Below are 14,682 nucleotides of genomic sequence, written 5' to 3'. Positions count from 1 at the left end.
AAGGAGAGGCCTGCAAAAGCACTGGCAAGATTCCACTCTAGCTCTTTTCTTTTGCCATTACCATGAAACATATCCATCATATTCATCCGGATGGAGGATGAAGATGAGTTGAGCAGATAGGAGTTACCCAAGGCACTTAAGCTAAGGTAATTGTAGGCCAGCTGACAAAGACATTTCAAGGAAAGAAAACTACATATCACTCATGAACACAGATGAAAAGTTCTACATAAAATATTAGCAAACAGAATCTAGTGTTATATAAAAAAGATAATACGTTAAGACCAAAAGGAATTTATTCCAAAAATAAAAAAGGTTAGTTTAACATTTGAAAATCTCATTAATGGAATAACAGAAAAACATTTTGATTACCTTGATAGATGCAGAAAAAATATCTGATATATTCAATACCAATTCATGATTCAAAACTTTTAGCAAACTAGAAATAAATGGACTATGTTAATCTAGTAAGGCATGACTACAAAAGCCTATAGCAAACATCATTTCAAATAGTGAAGCATGAAATTCTTTCCACCCAAGTTTAGGAACAGGGCAAGGCTGCCTCCTCTTACCACTTCTATTCAATATTATAGTGAAAGTACTAGATAATTCAATAAAGAAAGAAAATAGTATAAAAAGTGGGAAGAAAGTAGTAACTTTATATGATTATATACATTAAAAAAATCCCAGGGAATCTACACATTCATTATTAAAATGAATGTGTGAATTTATGAAGGATGCTAGATGTAAAGTCAACATACAAGGCCAGGTGTGGTGGCTCACACCTGTAATCCCAGCACTTTGGGAGGCTGAGGTGGAAGGACTCTTTGAATCCAGGAGCTCAAGACCAGCCTGGGTCAATGAGACCAGAGAGACTCCTTCTGTACAAAAATTAACTAAAAAACATTAGCCAAGTGTGGTGATGCCTGCTTATAGTCCCAGCTATGTGGGAGACTGAGGTGGGAGAATTGCTTGAGCCCAGGTGCCACTGCACTGGTGGCACCTGTGGTGACAGAGCAAGGCCCTGTCTTAAGACAAACAAATAAACAATAGTCAATATGCAAAAATTAGTTACGTTCCTATATACCAATAGCAAATATTTAGAAAATGAAGATCTTCAAATATCATTTAAAATAGCATAAAAACTTATCGACTACGTAGAAATAAAACTAACAAAAGATGTGTAAAACCTGTACACTACAAACACTGCTAAAAGAAATCAAAGAAGATGTCAGTAGAGAGATGTATTATGTTCATGAGTTGGAAATCTCAGTATTTTTAGATGTCAGTTCTCTCCAAATTAAGCTATGTAGTCAATGCCCAAGTCAAAATACTAACAGGGTGTGTGGGGGGTGGGGAGTGGGGGATGGAGGGGGCGTTGAGTGGAGATGTGTGTATGTAAATTGCCAAGATGATTCTAAAATTTATATGGAAATTCAAAAAATCTAGGAAAGCCAAGATAGTTTTTAAACAAAGAAGTATACAGTTGGAGGACTTATACACAAGTTTTCAAGAGTCACTACAAAGCCATAATAATTAAAACTGTGATCTGGACTTAAGTACAGACAGTCATAATGAAAGGACGAAAAGCCCAGAAACAGACCTATACATATATGTGCATGTTATTTGCAATAAACACACCTCTGCAATTCATTGGGGGAAATTATGCTTTTTACAATAAATGGTACAGGAGGAATTGATAGCTATGTGAAAAACATGAACCTTGATACTTTATATCTTTACAACAATTAATTGGAGGTCAGTCATAGACCAAAATATTGATAGAGGTGTTAGTTACATGTACATGTACTTACGTATAATATCAAGATAAACACTTGATTAGTGCAACCTACTATATGTGTTATACCTCAATAAAAATGTGGTTATATATGCATGCATGTATAATGTATACTTACATCAGGCATATGTATATACAGATAATTTTATATATCTTTTTTACTTCAACTTTTATTTTAGATTCAGGGGTACGTGCACAGGATGTGCAAGTTTTTTACATAGGTAAATGTGTGCCATGGTGGTTTACTGCACAGATCATCCCATCCCTAGGCATTAAGCCCAGCATCCATTAGCTGTTCTTCCTGATGCTCTCCTTCCTCCATCCCCTCCCTCCCGACAGGCCCCAGTGTGTGTTATTCCCCACCGTGTGCCCATGTGTTCTCATTGTCAGCTCCCACATATAAGTGAGAACATGCGGTGTTTGGTTTTCTGTTCCTGTGTTAGTTTGCTGAGGATAACAACTTCCAGCTCCATTCATGTCCCTGCAAAGGATGCAATCTTGTTCCTTTTTATGGCTGCACAGTTTTCTATGGGTGTTTATGTACCACATTTTCTTTTTGTTGTTGTTTTATAAGTGTTAAATACTCTTTATTTGATATTACACAGAAACCACACAAAATGCCTTTGAATCAGTAAAAGGAATCATCTTAAATACAGGGCATTCTAATTAGACTGGCATAGTTAAGGCCAAAAATACAAAGTAGACATTGCTACCTTATCCTCAACCCTTGCCTGTAAAAGGCAAATAAACACAAAATACAGGTGAATCTTGCTTGGTTCTGAGACAGTGAAGAAATTTCCCCAGTATTTAAATATATTCACATAACCAGTCATATAAATCTAAATATAAAGCAATATAAATATAAAACCAATCTCCAATAAGTTTTAAGATGGTACTCACCATCTTTGTGAAAAGTTGAACATTATTAACAAAGTCTAATCATATCTTTAGAAGGGATAAGCAGTGATAGCATTTACTGAATTGGAATCACTATTAATATTCAAGAACCAGACTTACTCATTTAACCACAAGCCAGTCTTAGTTTTAAATCAGGACTGCCCAACAAAATATTCTGACAGTCATTCATAATCTGAATTCTGGTGTATGAGATCTACTAAATTATGGTACACATAAAAAGTCATGAGACATTTCTGTTTTGTAATATAAGGCAGTGGCCAATTATTACTCACTTGTAGCTTTTTTGAGATAAGCTATCAAGTCTGCCCTTTCTGCCTTCTTCTTAATGCTGGCAAAGATCATTTTTGTTCCAGGAATGTACTTCCTGGGATTCTCCAAATACTCTGTCAGTGTATCCTCTCCCCAGGTGATGCCTTTCTTCTTACCAGTGTCTATGTAAGAGAATCCAATGGCCTGACCTGTCTTCCACCTGAAGAGACCATGGAGATTAGGCCCAGTCTTGTGCTTGTCTCCCTTTTCCACAGTGTGGCACTAGGCACACTTCTGAACAAAAATCTTCTTACCTTTCTCAACATCACCCATATTTAATTCTCTCTTTCATCGCTGGCGCTACAAAAGTTCCCACTCAGAAGCCAGATGTCCCACTCTATGTACCATATTTTCTTTATTCAATCTATCATTGACTGGCATTTAGGTTGATTCCATGTCTTTGCTATTGTGAATACTGCTGCAATGAACATATGTGTGCATGCATGTATCTTTATAAGACAATGATTTATATTCCTTTGAGTATATACTCCATAATGGGATTGCTGGGTCAGATGGTATTTCTGCCTCTAGGTCTTTGAGGAATTGCCACACTGTCTTCCAAATGGGTTGAACTAATTTACACACCCACCAACAGTGTAAAAGCATTCTTTTTTCTCCGCAACCTTCCCAGCATCTGTTGTTTTTTGGCTTTTTAATATAGCCATTCTGACTGGCATGAGATGGTATCTCATTGTGGTTTTGTTTGCATTTCTTTAATGATCAGTGATGTTGAGCTTTTTTTTTCATATTTTTGTTGACTGCATGCATGTCTCTTTGGGGAAGTGTCTGTTCAGATCCTTTGCCTGTTCAGATCCTTTTTAAAGGGGTTGTTTTTTTCTTGTAAGTTTAAGTTCCTCATAGACTCAGAACGAGGTATTACCAGCGAAGGCCGCGAAACAGCAAAGATGGCAGCCAGCTCCTTCCTTTGGAAGCTCCAGCCCAGGGGGATACTGACCTATAGCCAGCCCACACACACCTGCAGGAGGTGGCTGGAGACCTCTGTTGCGCGTTCTCACCCAGTTAGGAGGCATGGGATCAGGGACCCCTCCAAAGAAGCAGTCTGGTTGCTTTGGGGTAGAGCAGGTGTGCCGCATTGTGGGGGATACTTCCTCCTGCAGCCCACCCGTATTCTCCAAAGCCAGCAGGTTGGAGTGGCTGAGTTGGCCAAACTGCAGAGATGGCAGCTGCCCGTCCGGCCAGGAGCTCCATTTCAGGGAGAGATCAAAGCTCTGTCCATAGAACCATTGCTGGAGTGGTTAAAGCCCCACAGGGATTCCTGCCCAGTGAGGAGGAATGAATTGGGGTCCTGCTTAAAGAAGCAGTCTGGTCACGATCTGGCAAGCCAGCTGTGCTGTGTTGTGGGGAACTCTTCCTTGTGCAGACTGTATTCTCCATAGCTGGCAGGCTGGAGTGGCTGAGTCTATGAACCACAGTGATGCCGGCTGCCTCTCACCACCTCCCCGGGAACTCAGACCCATCTGAGGTGGATTCCAGCCTGCTGCTTTTGGCAGGCTAGGATTCCAAGCCAGTGGGTCTTAACTTGTGAGGTGCCATGGAAATGGGGCCTGTAGAATGACGCTGCCTGGCTCCCTGGATTCAGCCCCCTTCCCAGAGATACATATGGACAGATTTCCCACTGTGCTGAAGATCCCGGGTGCTAGAGTGTGTCAAACTCCTGGGTTTCTGTGTGTGCCTGAGCAGCTGATGTGCGCGACTCCATACAGTTCTGTGTAGCAGACCCAAGGCCCTGGTGGCATGGGCTCACAAGGGGATCTCCTGATCCATGGCTTGCAAAGATCCATGGGAGAAACAGTTTCCTGGGCAGGATTGCACAATCCCTCGCTGCTTCCCTTGGCTGGGAGTGGGGGTTCCTCTGGCTCCATGCTGCCCCTGGCTGGGCCATCGCACCCTCTCTCCGCTTTTCTTCGTTCTCCATTGGCCGACCTGTTCATCCAGTCAGTTCCAACGTGAGAACCTGGATATCTCAGTTGAAGGTGCTGAATTCCCTCGCCGCTTTTCATTCCTCTTTGTGAGCGCTGCAGACTGCAGTTGCTTCTAATTGGCCATCTTGCATCACTCTAAACATTTCTTTTTCAGCCCAGTTCTTAATTCCTATAGTCCCTCGTTTATCACCAGTTTCTTGACAAAATAATCTGCCCACGTTCTCCAGTCATGGGATGATGACTCAGGCCGGGGGATCCAGGACATTTTCTGGGAAGCAGCTGAACTTGCAGCCCTGCCCTGTTGGGAACTGAGCTAACGCACCGCAGAGAGGCGCTGTCCTGTTGGGAACTGAGCTAACGCACCGCAGAGAGGCGCTGTCCTGTTGGGAACTGAGCTAAAGCACCGCAGAGGGATACTGTCCTATTCGGAACTGAGCTAACACACCGCAGAGAGCTACTGTCCTGTTGGGAACTGAACTAACACACTACAGAGAGCTACTCCTTCCACCTCTCAGCAACTGATGCCGGCCCTCGATAATTATACTTTTATTGAGGTATAATAAGTATTGTAAATTACGTAAAATTAAACAATGATCCTTTCAGCTGGCATTTCACAGTAAACAGCATTATATGTTTGAAATTAATTTAGTCATCCACAGAGCCTACACCAGTATGCCCTCACTATAATTTAGGATCTCAACCTAAGAATACCCATTTTGGTTATAGCATCCCCATCTTTCTTCCCTATGGCAGACTATCAAAAAAGGCCACAATTCTTTATAATTCCTTTCATCAAGAATTCAAGTTTATTTTCTACTCCTTGAATCCAGACTGGTACTGTAATTTGCATTGTCCAGTAAAATAGGGTAGAAGTAATATATAATTTTGAGCCTGGGCCTTAAGAGGATTTGCATTGCTTTGTTGCCGCTCCAGGGACTCTTGCCTCTGCCATCATGTGAACAGGACTGAAGTAGCCTACTGGAGAATGAGAGACCACCTGGGGCCATTCAGCCAAGTCAGTTGTTTTCTTTCCTTTCATTTAAAAAATCTGTTTCCTTCGTTCTTTAAAAATATTTTTAATCGACACATAACACTTGTTCATATTTAGAAGGTAGAGAGGGATATCTCAATACCTATATACAACATGTAATGATAAAATCAGGATAATCAGCATATCTATCACCTCAAATATTTATCATTGTTTGTGTTGGGAACACTCAACATCCTCTCTATTTAAAAATATACAATAAATTATTGTTAACTGTACTCACCCTACAGCACTATAGAACACCAGAACTTAGTCCTATCTGTAAGCTTAAATCCGAAATTTCTTTGTTGATTTTCTGTCTGGATGATCTGTCCCGTGGTAAGAGTGGGGTGTTAAATGCCCCAACTGTTACTGCATTGAAGTCTATCTTTCCCTTTAGATCTAATAATATTTGCCTTGTTTATCTGAATGCTCTAGTGTTGGGTACATATATATTTACAATTATTATATCTTATTGCTAAGTTGATCCCTTTATTATCAAATGACCTTCTTTGTCTCTTCATACAGTTTGACTTAAAGTCTGTTTTACCTGATAAGTATGGCTACCTCTACTCGCTTTTGGTTTCTGTTTGGCTGAAATAATTTCTTCTATCCCTTCGCTTTCAGTCTATATGAACCTTTACAGGTAAAGTTAGTTTATTGTAGGCAGTATACAGTTGGGTCTTTTTTTTTAATTTTGGCAGCCAACTCTATATCTTTTAATTGGGAATTTGATCTGTTTATATTACATTCAAGGTTACTATTAATAGATGAGGCTTTATCCTGTCATTTTGTTCAATTTTTTTCTGGTTGTTTTGTATATCCTTTGTTCTTTTCTTCCCCTATTTTTTTTTTTAATCTTTGTGGTTTGGTCATTTTCTGTAGTGATAAAGTTTGATTCCTTTCTCTTTCTCATGTGCATATCTGTGCTACCAGTGAGTTTTATACTTTTGTGTGTTTTCACAATGGTAATCATCCTCTTGCTTCCAGATGTAGAACCACCTTAAGCAGTACTTCTAAGGCCAGTTTAGTGGTGATGAATTCCTTCAGTTTTTGCTTGTCTAGGAAATACTTTATTTCTCCCTCATTTCTAGGGGATAGCTCTGCTGGGTATAGTGTTCTTGGTTGACAGTTTTGTTTATTTTTTTCCTTCAGTACTTTGAATATATCATCCCATCTCATTGTCTACTGACCTGTAAAGTTTCCACTGGGAAATCTACTGTTAATCAAATAGAGATTCCCTTATATGTGACTTGATGCTTTTTTCTTGCTGTTTTTAATATTTCCTTTCTTTTTTGGATACAGTCTTGCTCTGTCACCCAGGCTGTAGTGCGGTGGTGTGATCTTGGCCCACTGCAACCTCCACCTCCTGGGTTTAAGCAATTCTTGTGGTTCAGCCCCCCAAGTAACTGGAAGTACAGGTTCATGCCACCACACCCAGCTAATTTTTTTGTATTATTAGTGGAAATGGGGTTTCTTCATGTTGGTCATGCTCATCTTGAACTCCTGGCCTCAAGTGATCTACCTGCCTCAGCCTCCCGAAGTGCTGGGATTACAGGTGTGAGCCACCACACCTGACGAATATTCCCTCTTTTTTACTTTTGACAGTTCGACTATTATGCACCTCAGAGAAGAACTTTTTGGGTTGAATCTATTTGAGAACCTTTGAGCTTCCTAGATTTTGGCCATATCTCTCCCCTGTCTGTTTTTAAACCTCTTGATTGCTTTTTTTTTTTTTTTTTTTTTTTTTTTGAGATAGGGTCTCGCTCTGCCACCCAGGCTGGAGTGCAGTGGCACAATCTTGGCTCACTGCAACCTCCACCTCCTGGGTTCAAGCAATTCTCATGTCTCAGCCTCCCAAGTAGCTTGGATTGCAGGCATGCGCCACCAAATCCAACTAATTTTTTTATCTTTTAGAGACAGGATTTTGCCATGTTAATCAGGCTTGTCTTGAACTCCTGGCCTCAAGTGATCCACTGCCTTGGCCTCCCAAAGTGCTGGGATAACAGGTGTGAACCACTGCACCTGGACTCTTGATGGTATTTTTATTTTATTCCTTACATTCTTCAGCTCCAAAATCTCTGTCTGGTTTTTAATGACATATATATATCCTTGTTGAATTTCTCATAAGATCATAAATTGTTTTTCTAATTTCATTGATTTGTCTATCTGTATTCTCTGTATCTCATAGAGTTTCCTTAAGATCATTATTTTGAATTTCTTAGCCATTTGATATACTCTTAAAATTTAGGGTCTGTTCATGGGGAATTATTGTGTTTCTTTGGAGGTGTAATGTTTCCTTGCTTTTTATGTTTCTTGGGGCCCTAAATTGATTTTTGCACATCTACGGGAACAGTTGCCTCTTCCAATGTTAGAGAGCTTTCATAAAGAAATACTTTTTCCAATAGTTGTCCCCTATAGTGTTCATTGAGTAGGGTGCTTTGACTTTGGTTCTGGGTGGGTGCAGTAATATAGTCTTCATGCGATTTTTTTGGCTATAATCAGCATTCAGTGGTGTCTGTGAGTGCCTCAGTGGTCTGATGGTGAGTGTTTGTGGAGATAGTGGTATGGTTTTTCTTGGTGTGGGAGCCATCATTCAGATGAGTTCTCAGGCCCTAAGCATATGCATGCTAAGTGCGGTGGCTTTGCTAGTTGCGGCATATTGCCACCAGCAGGGTGGGCACCAGGCAGGCCAGTCCTCAGTGCCTTAGAAGTGCATGCAGCATATGGTGGCTCTGCTGGTGAAGCGGGTGGAGCTATTAGCAGCAGTGAGTGCCAGACGGGATGGGCCTTGGACCTTGGGGGGTGCATGTAGCATGTAGTGGCTCTGTCAGTTAAGGGTAGCCAAGTCATTTTAGACTAGTCAGTCCTCAGATGACCCAGTAGCTGCCCACAGATACATGAATGAGCTTAGTTGAGACAGGAAATCCTTTCTGCAGCCACCTGAATTGGACAGTTAAGCCCATGCCAAATTCACAAACCATAGTATCATGAGCCAGATAAATAGTTGCTGTTATAAGCCAGTAAGTTTTGGGGTGGTTTGTAACCACTGGCACAATTGTAACTGGTATTAATCCATTATGATTTTTTTTTTTTACTTGAAAGAGTACATTTTTAAAAGAATACTGCCGTATCTGGGTCAATAATAAACTCATGACTACACAGTCTACATTCACAGAAATGAGTATTTGTCAGATAAAGGCCCTTTCCTCAATTAGATTTCTATAGAAAGACTGCCTTCCAGAAGATGGCAATGACATAGCGATAATACGTTCTGAAAACCATAACCATCACTATTACAAACATTATTATAGATTTCCTATAACATACAAAAAATAATTTATTCATGATCACACTCCATTTTCACAGAAAAAAAAACTTTTAAGATTGAGGTTAACAGAAAAGAGCTAATACTCAGGATAATCAAATAACATATTAAATGATCCAACATAATGACAATTAAACTGGCATGGCGTTCTTAAGACTCCACTAGTACTAACCGTATGCCATGTACTTATGTTGGCCTCAGTATGAAGCTCTCCCTGTTCTTAGAATTTATTTCTTATCTTAAATACCAGAGAAAATCCAAGAGTTCTGGGCACCAGTGATGGTGGGAACTCCCAAGGTGCTTTGCAGCCCTCTGACTCAGAAAACCTGAGATCTACCAAGCACTGACCTCATTCTCTGGGGTTCTAGGATGCGAAGAGGTCTCTCTGGGATCCTTGAGACTCAGAATAACTACTAGAGCTTAATAAATTGAAACTCAAACGGAGTCAGCTGAAAATCCATTCAAGTTCCTATGCTGCAACCGAGTAGTCCTGAAATGAGAAGACATGCAGCCCTTCCATTGCCAGGGCTAAACCACAAATATGTCACACTATCACAGTGGCATATATCCTCATGAATAAAGAATATTTTGAATGAATGTGTCTTACATGAGGCAAAAAAACAAAATACAATTACAAGAAAAAGTGAAGTAATACAAGTAAATCAACAGTTAAGTGTCACAAACCTGTAACATAAGTGAGGTCTAGGTCAAATCCATCCCTTGTGTATCGCCTTTTGTTTTCTGAAACCTGAGAGTTTAAAATCATCATTAGTTTGTGAAACATTCATCAACATAAAAATAAAAACATTATACAGTATAGATATCAACCCTTGCCAATGGGTCCCAAAACACAAAATATTTTTTCTGAATCATAAGCATGTTTTGCCACTTACCAGCCTTCTCATCAGCTTTTCTTTTTTTTTTTTAAATTTATTTATTATTATTATACTTTAAGTTGTAGGGTACATGTGCATAACGTGCAGGTTTGTTACATATGTATACTTGTGCCATGTTGGTCTGCTGCACCCATCAACTCGTCATTTACATCAGGTATAACTCCCAATGCAATCCCTCCCCCCTCCCCCTCCCATGATAGTTCCTCGTGTGATGTTCCCTTCCCTGGAGTCCAAGTGATCTCATTGTTCAGTTCCCACCCATGAGTGAGAACATGTGTTTGTTGGTTTTCTGTTCTTGCGGATAGTTTTGTTGGCAATGATGGTTTCCAGCTGCATCTTGATGTCCCTACAAAGGACTTAAGAAACCTCATCCTTTTTATGTATTGCATAGTATTCCTTATGGTGTATATGTGCTTACATTTTCTTAATCCAATCTGTCACTGATGGACATTTGGGTTGATTCCAAGTCTTTGCTATATTAGAATAGTGCTGCAATAAACATACGTGTGTATGTGTGTTCCTTTATAGCAGCATAATTTATAATCCTTTTGGGTATATCCCCAGTAATGGATGGCTATCATATGGTACATCTAGTTCTAGATCCTGAGGAATCGCCATACTGTTTTCCTATAATGGTTGAACTAGTTTACATAATCCCACCAACAGTGTAAAAGTGTTCTATTTCTCCACATCCTCTCCAGCACCTGTTGTTTCCTGACTTTTTAACAGATCGCCTATTCTAACTGGTGTGAGATGGTATCTCATTGTGGTTTTGATTTGCATTTCTCTGATGGCCAGTGATGATGAGCATTTTTCATGTCTGTTGGCTGAATGTCTTCCTTTGAGAAATGTCTGTTCATATCCTGTGGTCTAATTTCTTTTATTTAGGTTTGTTTGTTTTTTCTTGTAAATTTGTTTGAGTTCTTTTGTAGGTTCTGGATATTAGCCCTTTGTCAGATGTGAGTAGGATTGCAAAAAATTTTCTCCCATTCTGTAGGTTGCCTGTTCACTCTGATGGTAGTTTCTCTCTTTTTGCTGTGCAGAAGCTCTTTAGTTTAATTAGATCCCATTTGTCAATTTTAGCTTTGCTGTCGTGCTGCTTTTGGTGTTTTAGACATGAAGTCTTTGCCCATGCCCCCATGTCCTGAATGGTACTACCTAGGTTTTCTCTTAGATTTTTATGGTATTAGGTCTAACATTTAAGTCTCTAATCCATCTTGAATTAATTTCGTATAAGGAGGTGAAAGGATCCAGTTTCAGCTTACCACTATGGCTAGCCAATTTTCCAGCACTATTTATTAAATAGGGAATCCTTTTCCCCATTTCTTGTTTTTCTCAGGTTTGTCAAAGATCAGATGGCTGTAGATGTGTGGTATTATTTCGAGGACTCTGTTCTTGTTCCATTGGTCTATATCTCTGTTTTGGTACCAGTACCATGCTGTTTTGTTACACTGTACTTTGTAGTATAGTTTGAAGTCAGGTAGCGCGGATGCCCATCAGCTTTCGTTGTCTTTTGATGAATCAGATGAAAAATTTTATCAGAATAACAAGTTGTAGAAGCTCAACCAAATGTGTGTCCATCTAACAACAACTTGAAAGATCCATTTTGCTCAGAAACAGAATTTTATCAATATAAACTCGTCCAGAGCAGCAGTTGTTAACCAGAGGCAATTTTCCTCCCTTCCCACCATCACCTTTTGGATATATTTGGCAATGTCTGGAGGCATTTCGGTTTTCCCAACTGATATGTGTGTGTGTGTGTGTGTGTGTGTGTGTGTGTGTGTTACTTACATCTAGTGGATAGAGGCCAGGAATTTTGCTAAACAGCCTGCAATTAATGTAACTGCTCACCACCCTCTCATGACAATGATCTGGCCCAAAATGTCAGTAATGCTGAGGTTGAGAAATTCTGGTCTAGAGAAATAGTGTGATACAACATACTCTTTTGTATTTGTTACACTTAATTTTGGGATTTAAGACTAGCATTTTCAATTTTTCCACATCAAAACAAATTGATTATTCTTGTTCATCTTTGTTATTCCCATGAGTAACAGAGGTTCACTACAGCTGCTAATGCACATCAGGCAGGCAACAGATTGAGATACTTCCAAAGTGTGCTAGCTGGTGTCTCTCCTACCATCAGAAACACTGAAGAAGAGAACTGATGGTCTGGACTAGTGCTTCTCTGATTTGGGCACACGTAAATAAGAGCCATCTGGAAAAGCTTGTTAAGCTGCAGATCGCTGGGTCCCAGAGATACTGATTCAGTGGGTACAAGGTGGGGCCTAAAGTATTTTTCTTCTTATATTTCTAGCAAGCTCTCAAGTGATGCTGAGGTTTCTAGTCAGAGGACCACATTGGCTAAGGTTATTTTCAAATAACTCCAAAAGCCTATCACTTAACATGCTTAGCTGGGGCCTGAGCTGTAGTCCAGGGAAGCTAGGATACAAAAAGAAATCAGCTATTTGACCCATGAACAAGCTTAGGAAGCCACCATCTACATCCCAGTATACATTTGCTCTTTCATTTTCCTCATTGTCACAATAAAAAAAGAAAAAAAAAGTCACCAGGTCCTCATACACTCTTTAGTTTCCTAATCCCTAACAGTTCTAACTTTGCCTAAGCTTTCTTTGTGTCTACCACAACTATACTGCAAAACTCTACCATTCTGTTGCCACACGTGTCATCTCCTAGTTTCTGTTCTGTTTGCTATTTTTTAGAAACTCATGATTGAAGTCACTCAAACTTTGCATATGCTCAAATAGATTCCCTCTTGGCTGTAGGAAAAATCCAGACAGAACATTATGTGTAAGGGATTTGTAGTTGAAGCACAGAGGGGAATTGTTTTTAATATAAAATTTTTTTACATAGCAGATATTAAACTGATAAAAATATTATACTTGATCTTAGCCAAAAGGCCAAAAAAAAATGATACAAATGGGAATTTGATGAGAACTTCAAAATGTAGAGAAGTTAAAGTTAGTACAAGAGTAAGAAAGTCCTTCTTTGGGTACTCCATCTTCTTCATTCAATTAATGGTACTTAGTGTGGATGCTCTTCACTGGTCCCCAAATGTCACAATCTTTTAGTTTCAAAGTATGTGTGAATTTACCTAAACATTTCATTTTAAAGCAATGTATTTGGTATAGAATGAGAACATTTGAAGTTTAAAAGATTATATAGAAGGCTGGGCGCGGTGGCTCAAGCCTGTAATCCCAGCACTTTGGGAAGCCGAGACAGGCAGATCACGAGGTCAGAAGATCCAGACCATCCTGGCTAACATGGTGAAATCCCTTCTCCACCAAAAAATACAAAAAACTAGCCAGGCGAGGTGGCGGGCGCCTGTAGTCCCAGCTACTGGGGAGGCTGAGGCAGGAGAATGGTGTAAACCCGGGAGGCGGAGCTTGCAGTGAGCTGAGATCTGGCCACTGCACTCCAGCCTGGGCGACAGAGCGAGACTGTGTCTCAAAAAAAAAGATTATATAGAATAAAAGCCACAGAAAATGTAAAATTAATGAAAAACTTTAAAACTTTAAGAGAGGTAAGTCTTACATTTCATACCTGGGAATATTCCTAAGAAACTTAATGTCAAAAAAAATGTAAATGACATCAATCAGCAGAGGAGTCACAATAATGGCAGTATCTAAAATGTTAAATAAGTCAGAAAAATACTGCTGTCTCCTGTAATATAAAAAAAAAAAAGGGCCGGGCGCGGTGGCTCAAGCCTGTAATCCCAGCACTTTGGGAGGCCGAGACGGGTGGATCACGAGGTCAGGAGATCGAGACCATCCTGGCTAACACGGTGAAACCCCATCTCTACTAAGAAATACAAAAAAGTAGCCGGGCGAGGTGGCGGGCGCCTGTAGTCCCAGCTACTCGGGAGGCTGAGGCCGGAGAATGGCGTGAACCCAGGAGGCGGAGCTTGCAGTGAGCTGAGATCCGGCCACTGCACTCTAGCCTGGGCGACAGAGCGAGACTCCGTCTCAAAAAAAAAAAAGTTCATTCCCCCCTGCAAGAAGAGCTAGGAATATTTAAAGAACGCAAACTATTGACTCATCCACATTAAGAATTCTACTTTCATTAATTATTTAAAATGTATTTTCTAGAGTAGACTAAGAGAAAAATATAACATTCATGGGATGTTTTCAAACAATAAAGTTATATTCATCATTTGACACATATATATGACTAAAGCACCAACATGGCAATTCAAGTAGTTAATATTTTTGATTGGCTCATAGTTTAGTCTCTCTACTTAGAATAAGAGTAGTTTATATATCATAGTTACAGTGTTCTAACATTTTGCATTTTTCTGTGTACCTACTATTACCAGTGAGTTTTATATCTTAAGGTTGTTACTTACTGCTTATTAATGTCCTTGTCTTTCTGACTGAAGTACTCCCTTTAGCATTTCTTCTAGTACAGGTCTGGTGTTGATGAAATCCCTCAGCTTTTGTTTGTGTGGA

At 39.8% G+C, this 14,682-nt stretch overlaps 2 pseudogenes; both read right to left on the bottom strand.

Moving 5' to 3' along the window:
- Nucleotides 1–2,390: 2,390 nt before the first annotated feature.
- LOC110740548 lies at nt 2,391–3,450 on the bottom strand (annotated as a pseudogene).
- Nucleotides 3,451–13,034: 9,584 nt separating this feature from the next.
- On the bottom strand, nt 13,035–13,146 carry LOC116270922 (annotated as a pseudogene).
- Nucleotides 13,147–14,682: the final 1,536 nt, after the last annotated feature.

This window comes from Papio anubis, chromosome 16, assembly GCF_008728515.1.
Source record: "Papio anubis isolate 15944 chromosome 16, Panubis1.0, whole genome shotgun sequence".
Taxonomy (NCBI): Eukaryota; Metazoa; Chordata; class Mammalia; order Primates; family Cercopithecidae; genus Papio; species Papio anubis.
The sequence above is the reverse complement of the archived record's forward strand: the minus strand, read 5'-3'. Positions and strand labels throughout refer to the sequence as shown.